The 15,194-nt window shown below is 39.9% G+C and overlaps 1 protein-coding gene across 1 annotated transcript in view; it reads right to left on the bottom strand.

Moving 5' to 3' along the window:
* Nucleotides 1-15,194, bottom strand: part of STK32B (serine/threonine kinase 32B) — a 257,967-nt gene that overhangs the window by 42,908 nt on the left and 199,865 nt on the right. The window lies entirely within an intron of this gene.

The raw sequence follows: 15,194 nt of genomic DNA, 5'->3' as shown, positions 1-15,194 counted from the left end.
TGTTAATAACATTTGCATTTGAAAAAAAATGAATAAGTGTGCAGTTAGGTGAAAGTAATCACCCAATCTGCACGCAGAGATACACAAAATTGTTTTCAGGGATGCACAAAAGAACATAAGAATGGCCATACTGAGTCAGACCAAAGGTCCATCCAGCCCATTATCTTGTTTACCAACAGTGGCCAATGCCAGGTGCCCCAGAGGGAGTGAACCTAACAGGTAATGATCAAGTGATCTGTCTCCTGCCATCCATCTCCACCCTCTGACAAACAGAGGCTAGGACACCATTCCTTACCCATCCTGGCTAATAACCATTAATGGGCTTAACCTCCATGAATTTATCTAGTTCTCTTTTAAACTCTGTTATAGTCCTAGCCTTCACAATCTCCTCAGGCAAGGAGTTCCACAGGTTGACTGCGCGCTGTGTGAAGAAGAACTTCCTTTTATTTGTCTTAAACCTGCTGCCCATTAATTTCATTTGGTGGCCTCTAGTTCTTATATTATGGGAACAAGTAAATAACTTTTCCTTATTCATTTTCTCCACATCACTCATGATTTTATATACCTCTATCATAACCCCCCTTAGTCTCCTCTTTTCCAAGCTGAAAAGTCCTAGCCTCTTTAATCTCTCCTCATATGGGACCCGTTCCAACCCCTAATCATTTTAGTTGCCCTTTTCTGAACCTTTTCTAATGCCAGTATATCTTTTTTGAGATGAGGGGACCACATCTGTACGCAGTATTCAAAAGTGTACGCAGTATTCAAGAGTTCCTAGTTTAACTAGAAATAAGGGGTTTTGCATGCCCAACTGAACTGTTTGGTGTTCAAACATAAAAAGAGAGATGGTCAAGAGTGTACAACATTCAAGCTTTAGTCCTTCCTCAAACACTTCCTGAAAGTAGAGTTCTCTAAGTTCCTAGTCATTACCCTATACATAAGTATATTATATTATAACAACCCCCATTGGGGAGCTATATATTGTAACATGCCTAGCTCAGAATGCAGATATCCTACTGTACTCTGAGAGTACGTAAGGCAAAATATTATCAGTTATTTTGAAAATACCTAATTGTGCATTGAAAACGTCATTAGATTTTAAAAAGAATCCAGGGAAAAGATATATTCATTGTTTATTAAATGTTTCTAGATACATAGAGGCAAGCACATTGCTGAAGGGGGGGGAACTATATATGAAATATGTTTGCTATATAATGCCTGGAAAAATAAAATGAATAAATGATCTTTGTGAGCCAAGTTCAGCTCTAGTGTAAGCAGACTCAATTCCACTTAAATTAATGGAGTAAATGCTTTCTTAACACCGGAATGAATTTGGCCTTATGAATACAGACAACTGGTAGAAACAACAATAACTTTAACCACCGTACTATGACCACCAGACTCATTTCACTTAGGTCATTCGACACCCATCACATAGAATCAACTTTTGGTCACTACTGACTTGAGATGGATTGGAATTGGTGACCAAAAGGTGAAAGGCTGTATAATTCTTTGCCAACTCCCTGAATCAGTCATTCCCCCAGTATTGAAATGGATATAAACCTCCTGCTTTAGAGTTTAAACCAATCTCTAAAAATTAAAGATTAAGATGAAAACTTCCTGGGGGACATCTGCTGCTGCACCTGCTTCTGCTGATGGCCACTGTCAGAGACCGGATAGCTGGATGGAATAGCTGGACCGTGACTCTGATCCAGTGTGGCAATTCATATGTTTCAACATACAGTTAAAGATCCTGAGAGGCTTTATCATCCATGTTGTTATCTTCCAGGCAAAACATTTATCAGGATTTTTCTAGGCCATCCATTTTATATTTCAAATTCTATCTGGATTGTTTGGGTTTGTGAATTAAAATAAATTAGAGTAAACCAAATTTGTAGGAGTTGAAATGTAGCTAAATATTTTGGGAAATACAAAGTTCTCCAACTGATTTCAATTTCAGTGTTGAACAAACTGAAATGCAAAGAGTCACTTTGACTGTATTTCCACAGAGGGTTAATTTAGTGGTTATTTTATTTATTCGATCTAGAAAATAAAACAAGACATAATAAATCTCAAACTCATGTATCATACATCCAAAATTCTATATTAGGATGGAATTAAGTTAATTATTTTTTAAATTAAATATAAATCCAGATACTGATACAAAATCTACCTGATTTGAGATAAATATACTATTTATGAAGTGATAAATGCCATAGAAATAGCTTGCCCACAAAAGAAAGCCTTTGATCTTATCAAAATCAGATATATTATTAGTTAACTTTAGTAAGAAAAAAATCCTCTAAATAAGACATCTGTAGAATCTTTTGAAAACCACAGACAACTAAGGTACGAAAGGAAAAGGCAGTCATGCTTTTCTAATTATTCCATAGTATAATGTCAGTAAACTCTGTGATAACACCACATTCCTTGGGTATTTTCTAAACAATGGTAACGCCAAGCAGAACCATGATGCTAGATTGCAATTACCAGGTGAGTTCTTCCATAGCTGATACTGAGACTAATGCACTACATTACCGTCTCATCACTCACAATCGCACACTAATGTTAGTGTGGCAGTAAATGATCTATTCTCTAGTCTAGTCACAACTAGTTCAGAGCGGCAGCCAGGGGTTTGACTATCTCATTTAGGGAATCTGCTTTAACTAAATAAAAGGAGTTCCTTATGGAGAAGTATGTGACTTTTGGATCATTTCATGGGGCATCCCGGAGACGTAGATTAAAACTCCCTTAAGTGATGAATTCAGAAAGTCCATAAACCTATTATTTACATCTTAAGCTGTACTTACATACAGAGCAGTTCTTTATGAAATATACAACTGGAATATAACAGCTTGTTTTTCTTACACACACACAAGTCATACTTGTCCCTCATTCATATTTTAGGACAGTTTAGCAATTATTGGGTTGAAAGTCAGTGAAGAAAGCTTGCTTGCCACATAGGCATATTACTCTGTTGTAAGGTGCAGCATGACCCTCACTATTTAATTCATAGCTCCACTGTTGCAATGTGGTGAGGGGGCCCTGGTTCATTTCTGTGGGGTAGTGTTGAAAGTGCTTCATTAATGTAATGTTTAGAGTTGTGTGTGAGGGTTGTAGCACTGCCAGACCGCTACAGCTGGGTTTTTCTAATTCAGTGCCTGGGTTATTTATTTTATTTTATTTGTTGTGTCTGAGAGCTGCAGTGAACAATGTCACCTCATCCCTGAATTAGGCTAATCAGCAGGATGCGCTTCAAGTTTCAGCACTGAGCCAACTGTTTGTTTGGTTTTGAGGTCTATTTAAAGGTGCTCTGTTTTCCCACCTTAAGCTGGTGACAGTGTCCTCAGATCAGAAAATGAACATTTAGGCTCCTGTTTTCTAAAGCAGATAAGCAGCTTTTCTCTGCTTTAATGGTATTTATTTTCCTTCCAGAACAACTCTCTGTAGTCCAACAGCTTGAGTGACAGTTTTAGGATTTAAGCACTTGCTCTACCAGATGAGAAAAGGCTGAATGAGTTAAGGTGTTGCATCAATTATGGCAAGTTACGTGGTATCTTATATGGCCCTACTGAAGTCCATGGAAGTTTTGCTATTAACTTCCATGGCACCAGGATTTCACCCTTGGGCCCTGATTCAGCAAAGCACTTAAGCATATGCTTAAAGTAATGTGTTTAAGTCTCCGAATGCAGTTAAAATTAAGCATGTGCCTAAGTGGTTTTCTGAATTGGGATCTTAGGTCCATAGGATACCATCAGATCTTTTTTGCAAAGCTCTGTGATTTGGCAATAGTGGTGCACTTCAGGGCCTGACAACAGCCTTCTTGCTGAATTTTGGACCCATAAGAGGATGCCTCCCTGAAAAGGAGTGGCAGATCCTACATATGAGCTTAGAAGAGCTTTGAACTGAGGTGTATGGAATAATGAAAAGAGACTACAGTAACTCCTCGCTTAAAGTCATCCAGGTTAAAGTTGTTTCGTTGCTGATCAATTAGGGAGGATGCTCGTTTAAAGTTGCGCAATGCTCCCTTATAAGGTTGTTTGGCAGCCGCCTGCTTTGTCCGCTGCTTGCAGGAAGAGCAGCCCGGTGGAGCTAGCTGGTAGGGGCTTGGAACCAGGGTGGACCGGCAGCCCCCGTATCAGCTCCCCACCCCCCTAAGCTCCCTGTGCAGCAGCCGCCCAGCAGGCTACTGATTGCCGGCAGTTCAGCTGTCCCTCCCCCCACTGCCATGTGCTGCTCCTGCCTTGGAGCTGCTCCCAGGAGCCTCCTGCTTGCTGTGCAGGGGAGGGGGGGATGAGGGGTGCTAGTGTCAGGGTGTCCCCCTCCCCCCTACTCCTGCCCCCTGCTCACCCCTTCTCCATATAGAGCAAGGTGGGGACAGGACAGGGCTCAGGATGGAGACAGCTTGCTGGCCTCAGCTGCTGTCTCAACTTCCTGATCCTTTTTAAAGGCAATGTACTTAGTCAGTGTACTTAAAGGGGCAATGTGCATCTCTATCTCTCTCCCACACACAGGATGTGTGTCTCTGTCTGCAATGCTGTCTCCCCTCCCTACATTCCTGCTGCCTTGTAGAGTGTGAGGCTACATTAACAAAGGTAACCCTTGGGGGTCAGTCGAATGCTAGTTCAGCATTTAGCAGTAAGGCATTCCGCAGGAAACACTCCACCCTCTAACTTCACCACCTCAACCAAGCTTCACAATCATCATTGCTGTGTACAGTATTAAATTGTTTGTTTAAAACTTATACTGTGTGTGTGTGTATACATATAGTTTTTTGTCTGTCGAAAAAATTTCCCTAGAATCTAACCCCTGCCATTTACATTAATTCTTATGGGGAAATTGGAATTGCTTAACATAGTTTTGCTTAAAGTCGCATTTTTCAGGAACATAACTACAACGTTAAGCGAGGAGTTACTCTATTCTGTGGAGGCCAAATTCTGAGTACAAACTGTTTGGGATAAAAGCAAGTAAAGAGTTTGCAGGGGAGCTTTAAAAATTGCCATTGACTTTACTCATTGTATTTATTGAAATACGTAAAACAATTATCCAGCGCTATTAAGAGTAAAGGTCAAATCCAGCTCTGATGCCAGGGCTGTGGAAATCCCCCAGTAACATAACCAGTGTGGTTCTACCATATAAAAGCAGGAGGGAGCTATGCATGCGGGTGGACACCCTGGTGTGGCGTGGAGGGTAGGGCATGGGGTGGTCAGGGTTGGAGTGGGAAAGAGGCTCTACTGCTGTGTGGATCCTCTGCTGCTCTGTCCCTTCATGATGTGGGGCTGCATGAGTTATGGAGGGCTACTTCAACCCTGCATGGAGTAGATCCTCAGCATATCTGCAGGCATGAGATGGAGAGAATGCCTACCCTTCTTTTCCCTGCACATCTACCTAGCCCTCAGAGTAGCTACTTGGACTGGGCTTTCTTTTTTGCCCTAATCGGTTCATTCAAATATGTTGAATTGAAAGAGCCCAGGTAAGAGGGAAAATTCCACTTCGGCCTGGTCCCAGTGAAATCCACCCACCAATCCTCTTCAGCAAGATATTAAGTTAAAATCACTGGGCCTGATCTTACTAACATACATCATTGCATTGAAGTCGATGGGGTTTTGTGTGGTAGCAAGCATAACTCTTACCGTGAGGTTAAATGCTTCACTAGCTCCTTCTAGATGTCTGGTAGCATGAGCTATGGGGACTACAACCTCACAGAGGAGAGATGAAGTGCTGCTGCAGGCACTAGGCTCTACAGACTCCAGTTCTTGGTGAGTTCCCATAAACACACATTTCAAGCAAGTAACAGAGGACTATTTTACTAGGGCTGGAAAAAATAAAGGGTAGAAATGGCCCTAGGCATAAGGACTTCAACAGTGATAATAAAGTTCAAACCAACAGTCCCTAACTCAACCCCTAAGAGCCATCCAGAAAAGGGTGAGGAAGCTAAGGGTCTCCCTGGAACCACGCCATACCACCCTCCTCCTTGCAGGTGGCTGCCTATTTCCTCCTGCTGTAGTTACTGCTGACACTGTACCTGCAACAGCATTTACACAGCCAGCTCCCAGGCCGGACCTCCAGTCCCTACCTCTCTCCTGAACTGGTCCCCTCTGACTTCAGGATATGCTTCTTCTTTTTTTTTTTTTAGCTGTACCTGTGATTATGAGCTTTCTGGGTACTGGACCTGGTAATATAGCACGCTCCTCTGGTTAGATACTTTCCCACTCATTCAAGTGACAGGAAGGAGGCAACAGGTTCATTTAGTAGTATAAGAACAAGTGATCATTTGCTGACTATTTGATGAGGCACAACAGTCTTGTTAGCTTGTAGAAGCAGAAGCCACACAGAATTAAAACAAAAACCTGATTTTCACAGGTTGTGAGTATCTGCAGCTCCCATTGAATCCAAGGGATTTAATTTTTGTCACATTCTCAATCAGCATATTCTGCCTTCCGATCTCCATACCTCTACATCTACTTACTGTGCATTAGCCAGGATAGAAGTTTTACTCGTCCTTTTGACGGTTGAACTCAATTAAAACTGCAGGTGTTAAGGACTTCTGGAAATAAGGCCCTAAACTGGGCACTCAAAGACCCAGGCACCCAAAAAGGTGGACACTTTTGAAAATGAAGATCTCAGGGACCAGACAACTTTTGGCCTAGATAAAAAGGAATATCACTGTACACACCCCAGTGGTGTTATTGCTTATGGTCAAACCCTATTCCACACAATACTGAATGAAACTGAAAGCCTACAGTGGTCATAAATCAGAACAGGATAGAGAAGAGTCCATGTCCCATGTTAGGACACCTGTGCCAACTTTAACAAGGTAAGTGAGATCAAAGATGATTTACTGGCAGGTTTAATAATAAACAAACTCACGCTTTTAACTGCAAAGGCTCTCTGAGTTAAAAATCTTAATTTCTTTCTCATCCACCTCTACGCTTTTTCTCTTAACATACTTTTAATCTCACTCTGTTTTATGCTCTTGTTTGCTTTCTTGAAAACTGACACAAAATGAACCTGTTTGGGTGGTAAACAGAGTCTGTTTGAATGTATTCAAGGGTCTCCAATACATTTTCTTTTTAAATGAACTAATAAATAAAATAATATACCATCTCCTTTTCCAGAGTTCTATATGTTAAGATTTTTGTAAATCTTAAAATATCTTTTGGCATTCAAAGATCTACAATGCTGAATCATTGAAGATCTTCATAGATTCTAAGGCCAGACAGGACCATTGTGATAATCTAGCCTGACCTCCTGTATAACAAAGGCCATAGAACTTCCCCAACATAATTACTGTTTGAAGGAGAGCAAAGCTTTTAGAAAAATATCCAATCTTAGTTTTAAAATTTTCAGTGATGGAGAATCCACAACCACCACTGGTAAATTGTTCCAATGGTTAATTACCCTCCCATCTCTGCATCCAGATCTCTCAGTATAGCATTTTATGATAGATTATCCCATTGCATGTTTTGCTTTAGAGTGAAATCATATTTGGAGAACAGGTAATAACTATAATTAAGCATAAAAACTGGAAAGCATGTTTCTTTCAGGTTACTGCATTCATTCTGATGGGTCTGCCAAACATTGCTAGACATGGCTAACTTCAAATTACCTTAATCTAGCCACATCAGTGCTCCATGCTCACCATTATTCATTTTAATTGTGTACTTTGAGCTTCAAGTACATTTTGTGAAATAGATCATTTCTGACAAATTAATTCATAGATAGTCTTCTGCTCTGCAGTTGTCATAGCAGCCAAATGATCTATACTTTGGCAGAACAACAGTGATGCAGTTCATGGTTACAGGTATGTTGTAGAAAATGACAAAGCTGACTTGAATTTTTACTTAATCCACTGATAATTCTGCTTCCTACTTGTGACAAGTCCTCAGTATCCAACATTACCTTGCACAAGCAATAAAAGGAATATAAATATAATTGCAAACAACATTGTACTCACTTTTCTATGATCACATAAAACTTTATTTAACCAGAAGCAGTTTTTGTAAAAGACACTACACATAGGCCAAAACATTGCCCATAGTTAAACTGAGGTTGCCTGAAGTTAGGCACCTGAAGAAAAGTTGAACTCAATAGCCAAAATGTAAGTGCTTAGCACTTTTGAAAATCAGATCATTTTTAATTAGGTGCTTAAATGTGAGTTTAGGAGAGTTACTTTAGGCACCCAGGTTTGAAAATGTTGAACACGACAAATTAATCGACTTGGGGTTTGTTGCTTTCAAGAGTGACTGGCCCAAACAGAGAATAACTATTACCTTCCTTGATAGATTACCTTTCTGATCACACCAGTGGGCACTATCGGACAGCATTATGAAATCAGGGCCTTGACATGCCTCTGGGAGGAATCCCAGTTGTCAACAGGAAAGGAGATTTCTTTTTTGATGAACTGTTTTAGTTTCATTCGTTCAGTAAGAACCTAATTGAAGAGGCTCTGGTGTGCCTGTCCGGTGCTACTTTTGAAACTGACAGGTGTTGATTAGGGAAGCTTTGGGAGGCTTATAGCAGAGATTTTTCACACAGAGAAGCATTGTTGTGTTCTCTAATGGGGCAGGTTAGAACTGTACAAAATCAGTGAAGGGGGAGGGGGAGAAGATGCAGTGCAGACCTTTTCAAGTGACCTTTATTTTCTTCTAATGCATCTCCTGGTTTGCAATACGTGTAAGCAATAATGATAGCAGTGCAAGGCAAGTCCTGAAGATTAATTACTGGCTGGTCGGAGTTGATGGCCTCAGATGCAGCTGAGTGCTACTAACCCAAGCTGGTTATTCATTCCTCTGAAATGTCCTGTACTGAGGTTATCATTGCTACTATAAATTGAAAATATATTTTTTTAAAATCATAGTTATACGGCCTATTATTTAACAGGTGAGGGAGTCTGAATTTGTACGCACAAGGTTATTGCTAAAGAATTAATGCCGTGGTATATTAGACAACCAGACTGGTGGTGGTGTCGTCTCTCAGCATTATCTCCAGCATGTAAGCATCAGTGAAAAAGTGAGAAATCTGCATACCACTGTGTGCGATGGAAATCATTTAGGTTCATAGCATATAAAAACAGCAGCACACTCTGCTCATTCAATGGCACTCATATACCACAGAGATGGAGGCTGCATGAGAACCTAGACAGATAAGGTAATTCAAATAAATAACAAATGGATTCCAGGACAAATACTTTCTGTGTCATATAAAAGTCTGCATCTAAATTGTAGGCACTAACCCTGAAAAAATGTACTTAACTTTATGCACTGGGAGTATTCCCATTGAGTGAGTAAAGTTAAGCACATGTGGAAGTCTTTGAAGGATCAGGGCCAAAGCTCGTAGGGGTAGGGAATGTGTCTTTTCTGTATGTTGGCAAGGACCATGCACTTGTGAGTATTTACCAATTAAATAGCAAAATACAAACAAACATGCATACTCTCTGGCATTGGGCCAAATGGTCTATGGTTAATTTTAACATGCTAAAATAGGGGAGTTCATTGAATTATAATCCTCAAAAAATGCACTACTAGTGCATTAGACTAATCAATGGAGAAGAATGGAAGCCTAAATTGCAGCCATGGGAGACAGCAAATTACAATGTAACTTCCTCAGTTGCTATGGCGATGAGTGTTATAGAAATGCCTTTTAAGTACATAAAATACAGAGTTGCGAGAGATAACTTATTAATTAGTCCAACAAAAGACATGCTTCTATGAATCAAAGTCTCTTCATCGGGCCATGATAAATAGCAAGATAATCTATATTGTGTAGTAGAAGATTGTTAATTCAGAGCCACAATCACAGTCTGATCAAAGAGAGATGGGGCCAGATTTTCAAAGGTATTTAGGTGCCCAAAGATGCACATAGGTTCCTAGTGGGATTTTCAAAATATCTACACAGGTTGGACACCTAATTTCCATTGATTTCAATGGGAGTTAGGTGCCTAAATACCTTTGTAAATCTGGCCCTTGGTGTAGAAAGTTGTGAAACAATCATAGGTGTGGATTGTTTCCCAGCATAATTAATAGTTTTGTCAGGATTACAATGACACTATGTTCTATCAATCAAACCAAAAGCATAGGGTGAGGACAAAACAAATCAATATATTTGAAAGCACACGGCCTTCCTCCTCATTTTAACAAAACAGCATTAGAAGAACACATCTAATAGAGAGACTACTCCATTTCTAGTGTGGCCATATTGGTGGTAAAGGAGACACATTGCAGTTGAAGACTGATCGTTGGGGCACCAATGGATCTCAAAATCTGGGCAACAGAAGCACTGATCTGACCTCCACAGATCCACCCTTTTCTCCAAAGCCATCCTCCTGCTGGAGCCCAGAATGACAAGGATGTGGGGCAACTCCCATACCATGGATTTCTGCTGCAGTGCTGATTTGTGCTCTGTTTGCCAGCAAGCAGATAAATCTGATTGTCCTCTCCCCTTGGCCACAACAGAAAAAGGTGAAACTCTGGTCCATTCTTTGCTAAACTGTCATGAAGGGACAATGACTTGGCCCCTATCTTCTATGTGGGAGAAGGAGCAGTGGAGATAAGCAGGTGAATACATTGCAGTGACTAAAAAGATTCCTACTGATTTCAGTGGGAACTGGATAGGACCCTCAAATGCACATATTATGAAACTGTCATCCTATCACATACACACTTTTGCACTGGGCTAGTGCATACACTTCAAGAAGTATGTAATGCTGATGTACTTACACTGTGTGCAAAGGATGAGACAGGGCTCATGTGCTGCATATATGCAGTGCAGCAGACTTCATGCCAAACATGATCTAAAAAGACTAACATTCATATTATCTTCACTGCCCACACACAAAGTACCATTTCCAAAGTCCTATAGTTAGGCCAAATCAAAAACAATTTCCACTAGAACACTCAAAGGCTCTTCTGAATGATAGGTTCCTGCCATATTTCAATATTCAATTCCCAGATGGGAGCGGGCAAAGGAGACAAAGGGAACTGCATTCTGGGTTACAGTGTTTGTTACTTAACTGGTGCTACAGCTCAAGCAGGTAGAATTACTCACAATGGGTGAAATCCTGGTCCCATCAAAGTCAATGGCAAAACTCCTGCTGACATCAATCAGGGCCAGGATTTCACACCACGCTTTTTTGATTGGGTCTGAGAAAGCAGTCACTATTTTTATAAAATGCATATCCAAAAGAGTATATTTTTTCAACTATTATCTAAAATCCAAAAGGCATTCTTCACCATATAACAACTGGAATTAGGTGCCTAACTTGCTTAGGCACTTTTATAAAATAAACTAGATGCTCCTCTGTATCTTTCAGCACCTAAATCCCTTTGTACATCTGGCCTTTAGGCCCCAATTCAACTAGGTATTTAAGCACATGCCTAACTAAGTCGATTGAAGTCATTGGGGCTACTCTTGTTTCAAATTGGACAAATGCCTAAACACCTTGTTAATACAGTCGTTTCAATGAAAAGGACAAATGGAACTTGGTTTCTGAAATCTCCAGATTTGTAGTTTTGTACATGCTCAGAGGAAATGCTAACAGCTTTCTCAGCATTTGCACAGAGGCATTCCAATATCAATTTTCACTTCTCATTAAAAAAAAAAAAATCTCAGAGAAGGTTAGTAATTCTGCCAACTGAGGTTTAAATAGAAAGCAGGAATTAAATCAGAGGGGTAGCAATTAATTTCCTATTTAGAAGAGTAGCAGTTTAAAAAATGAAATGAAAGAAAACAACTTTTCCCCTCCACTGGAAATGTAAATATCAACTTGTTTGAACAGTAAGTAGCAGTTCACCTCCTATTGCACAGAATTTACTTTTCCCTTTTGCCTCCCATAAGTGCAGCCCCTTCTCCACATGGTGGGATGGTAGAAATGGGGCCAGTGGGGGATTTCCCAGATTCCCCAAATCTGGAAGCAACATAGAATCTATATACAGACAAAATCAAAGTCTATAATGCTGTTGTCCTCACAACATTGCTCTATGGGTGTGAAACATGGATATGTTATCAACAACACATTAAAAAGTGACAATTTCGATTGGCAACAACTGTGACAATTGCTGGGCATCAAATGGCAGGACCAGGTTTCCAACAGTGAAGTCCTGGAGAAAGCTGGCTTGGTCAGCATCAAGGCTCAGCTCATTTGATCTGCACCCAATTGAGATGGATTGGTCACGTAGTTTGAATGCCTGAGACCAGTCTATCAAAACAAGTCTTCGTTCTGAATTAAGCTCGGGAGCTTGGAGGGCTTCAAAGACACCCTGAAACAAAATCTGTGCAAAACAAACATTTCTGATTTGACTGTTGAGCAACTGGCATTGATCATATTGCACCGTAAGGGCAGGTGTCTGAGACTTTGAGAAGAATCGTGTGGAGCAGCTGGAAGCAAAGTGTCTGGCACAAAAACAACGTGCAGCCCGGCAACTAGGCAAACGGCTCTGTGGCCAATGCCACAAATGTTGTTCTTCCCAAATTGGTCTATAGAGTCATGCAGAGACCCATTAGTACAAACTATGACTGTCAACATCTGCTCCACAATCAAGGTAACCAGCATCACTTTTCCTTTTTACTAAAGAGCAAAAATCTAAATTATAATGACTAAGTTTCTGGCTGAGTTCTATTAATATATGTGAAAGCTGAAATAAGAACATAAGAATGGCCATACTGGGTCAGAACAAAGGTCCATCTAGTCCAGTATCCTATCTTCTGACAGTGGCCAATGCCAGGTGCCTGAGAGGGAATGAACAGAACAGGTAATCATCAAGTCATCCATCCTCATTGCCCATTCCCAGCTTCTGGCAAACAGAGGCTAGGTACCCCATCCCCACCCATCCTGGCTAATAGCTATCAATGGACCTATCCTCCATGAATTTATCTAGTTCTTTTTTGAACCCTGTTATAGTCTTGGCCTTCACAACATCGTCTGGCAAAGAGTTCCACAGGTTGACTGCATTGTGTGAAAAAAAAACCACCCTTCTTTTGTTTGTTTTAAACCTGTTGCCTATTAATTTAATTTGGTGGCCCCTAGTTCCTGTGTTATGAGAAGGAATAAACAACACTTCCTTATTTACTTTCTCCATACCAGTTATGATTTTATAGACTCTATCATATCCCCCCTTCGTCATCTCTTTTCCAAGCTGAAAAGTCCCAGTCTTATTCATCTATGCTCATACGGAAGTTGTTCCATACCCTAATCATTTTTGTTACCCTTTTCTGAACCTTTACCTAGTGTATATCTTTTTTGAAATGGGGCGACCACATATGCATGGAGTATTCAAGTTGTGGTCGTGCCATGGATTTATAGAGGGGCAATATGATATTTTCTGTCTTAAATGTGTGTGGTACATGGTAAAATGGTACTTCAAGTCTGAACATACTGGTAATTTCTAGTGATTGGTTAAGGGCTGTTTTAGAAGGGTAATGTTTCTTTATTCACACTTTCAGTAGTTAATATGCCTCAGTAGTTTTTAAACCTCATACTTTAATATGATTACATCAGAGCAAATATTTATTAGATTACATTAGCTGAATACATACACTGATCCTTTAGCACCTTACTAATCTGCCATGTAGTTATACAGCCTCTCTTGCGTCTATTCTTAAATATGGCCCACTAAACAACTTAAGTCCTGAATGTAACTGTGTGTGTGTGTGTGTGTGTGTGTGTGTGTGTAATCACTAGACCAGCTTCAATAAGGCAGCATTATGCTGATGTCTAATACACAGTGTTGGTCCTATACATTTGAATTGAATATATAACCGTCTGAGGCTAATGAATATGAAATGTATCCATAACTAAGTGTCCTTCTTATTTTGTGTTCTCAGAGGTCTCATTGCAGTTAAACTGTCACATCTTTTCTAGTAAGATATTTGAGCAATCATTTGCATTAATGGCTGGCAGAGTATTATGAGCTAATGGATTGAGTATAAGGCTCGGACCCAGGAGCTTCCATATTCTATTCCCATCTATGCCACTGACTGGTGTTAATAATATTGGGTTTATGTAACATTATAATCTTTAGTTTGTTATTTCAGAAATATTAGTTTGCTATTGCCTCACAATATTCCTCTGGGGCAGGCAAATTTCATTGCCCCCAGTTTATATGTGGAGAAACTGAAACTTGGACAGGTTAACTGATTTGCATAAAGTCACACAAGAAGATAGTGGAAGAACCAGAATTAGACCCAAGTACCCTACCCCCAGTTCAATGTTTACTCCACTACACCATAGTGTTCCCCAGATAGGTTTATGTGACTTATCTATAGAAGGGGCATAATTATTTGCCTGCCCACCCCCATTGGAGCTCTTGCTTTATGCCTTATGAAGATGAGCACTCAGAAGTTAACTTGCTCTTGCAGGAATCATGACTTTTTCTTGCATTCCAAAAACCACTGATAGATCAGCAGTCAAACCATTAAATGTTATAGGCTAAGGGTGGGATTTCCAAAAGTGCTGAAACATTGGCCCAAATTAGCTCCCAAAGCAGCAAATGCCAAAACCTCTCATTAGTTTCAGTGAGAGCAGAATTAGGCCAGTGCTGAGCGTTTTTTAAAAATCCCACACCACATTCACACCCAGTGTTCTACACTTCACCCAATGTAATTACATCAGAATAGAATTCAGTCCTACATGATATTTTTGCTTTACCTGTGAGGTTTAAGGTTGATTTCAGAACATTAACTAGCTTTCTTCTGCCTCTGATAGTACTTCTATGCACTATTAATATATGCCTGACTCAATGTATATTAAATGTTGAATAGGACTCCTTGTAAATCCAAATTTCTCTAACATTGTCAATTGAACAGTCATAATTCAGTGGGACAATGACCTCTAAAATGAGCTATGGAAATCAGAGATAACCAGCATGCAAGGGGTAGCTAGATGTATTTATGACTTTTTCAGGTAATGTACTGTAGATTTTATTGGCTCTGTAATTTGTTAGGTGGATTTGAGTCCTGAAAGTTATTTTATTAGTTTGATATTAAATGAAGCCAGGCTGCATTATTCAGATAACTGAAACAGAAGAGAAAACAATAGGAAACCTCTATGTGGGAACTGAACTATCCTCTACAAACTCTAATGGATGATGTAACGAACATATACGTGTAGAAACTCTGCCAAACAAAACAGAGTTATAGTTCAGTCACTAAATAGAGATTTGTAGGACTCGAATAATGTTAATGTTTATGAAAAATAAATA

The sequence above is a fragment of the Chelonia mydas genome, chromosome 4, assembly GCF_015237465.2.
Source record: "Chelonia mydas isolate rCheMyd1 chromosome 4, rCheMyd1.pri.v2, whole genome shotgun sequence".
Taxonomy (NCBI): domain Eukaryota; kingdom Metazoa; phylum Chordata; order Testudines; family Cheloniidae; genus Chelonia; species Chelonia mydas.
The sequence above is the reverse complement of the archived record's forward strand: the minus strand, read 5'-3'. Positions and strand labels throughout refer to the sequence as shown.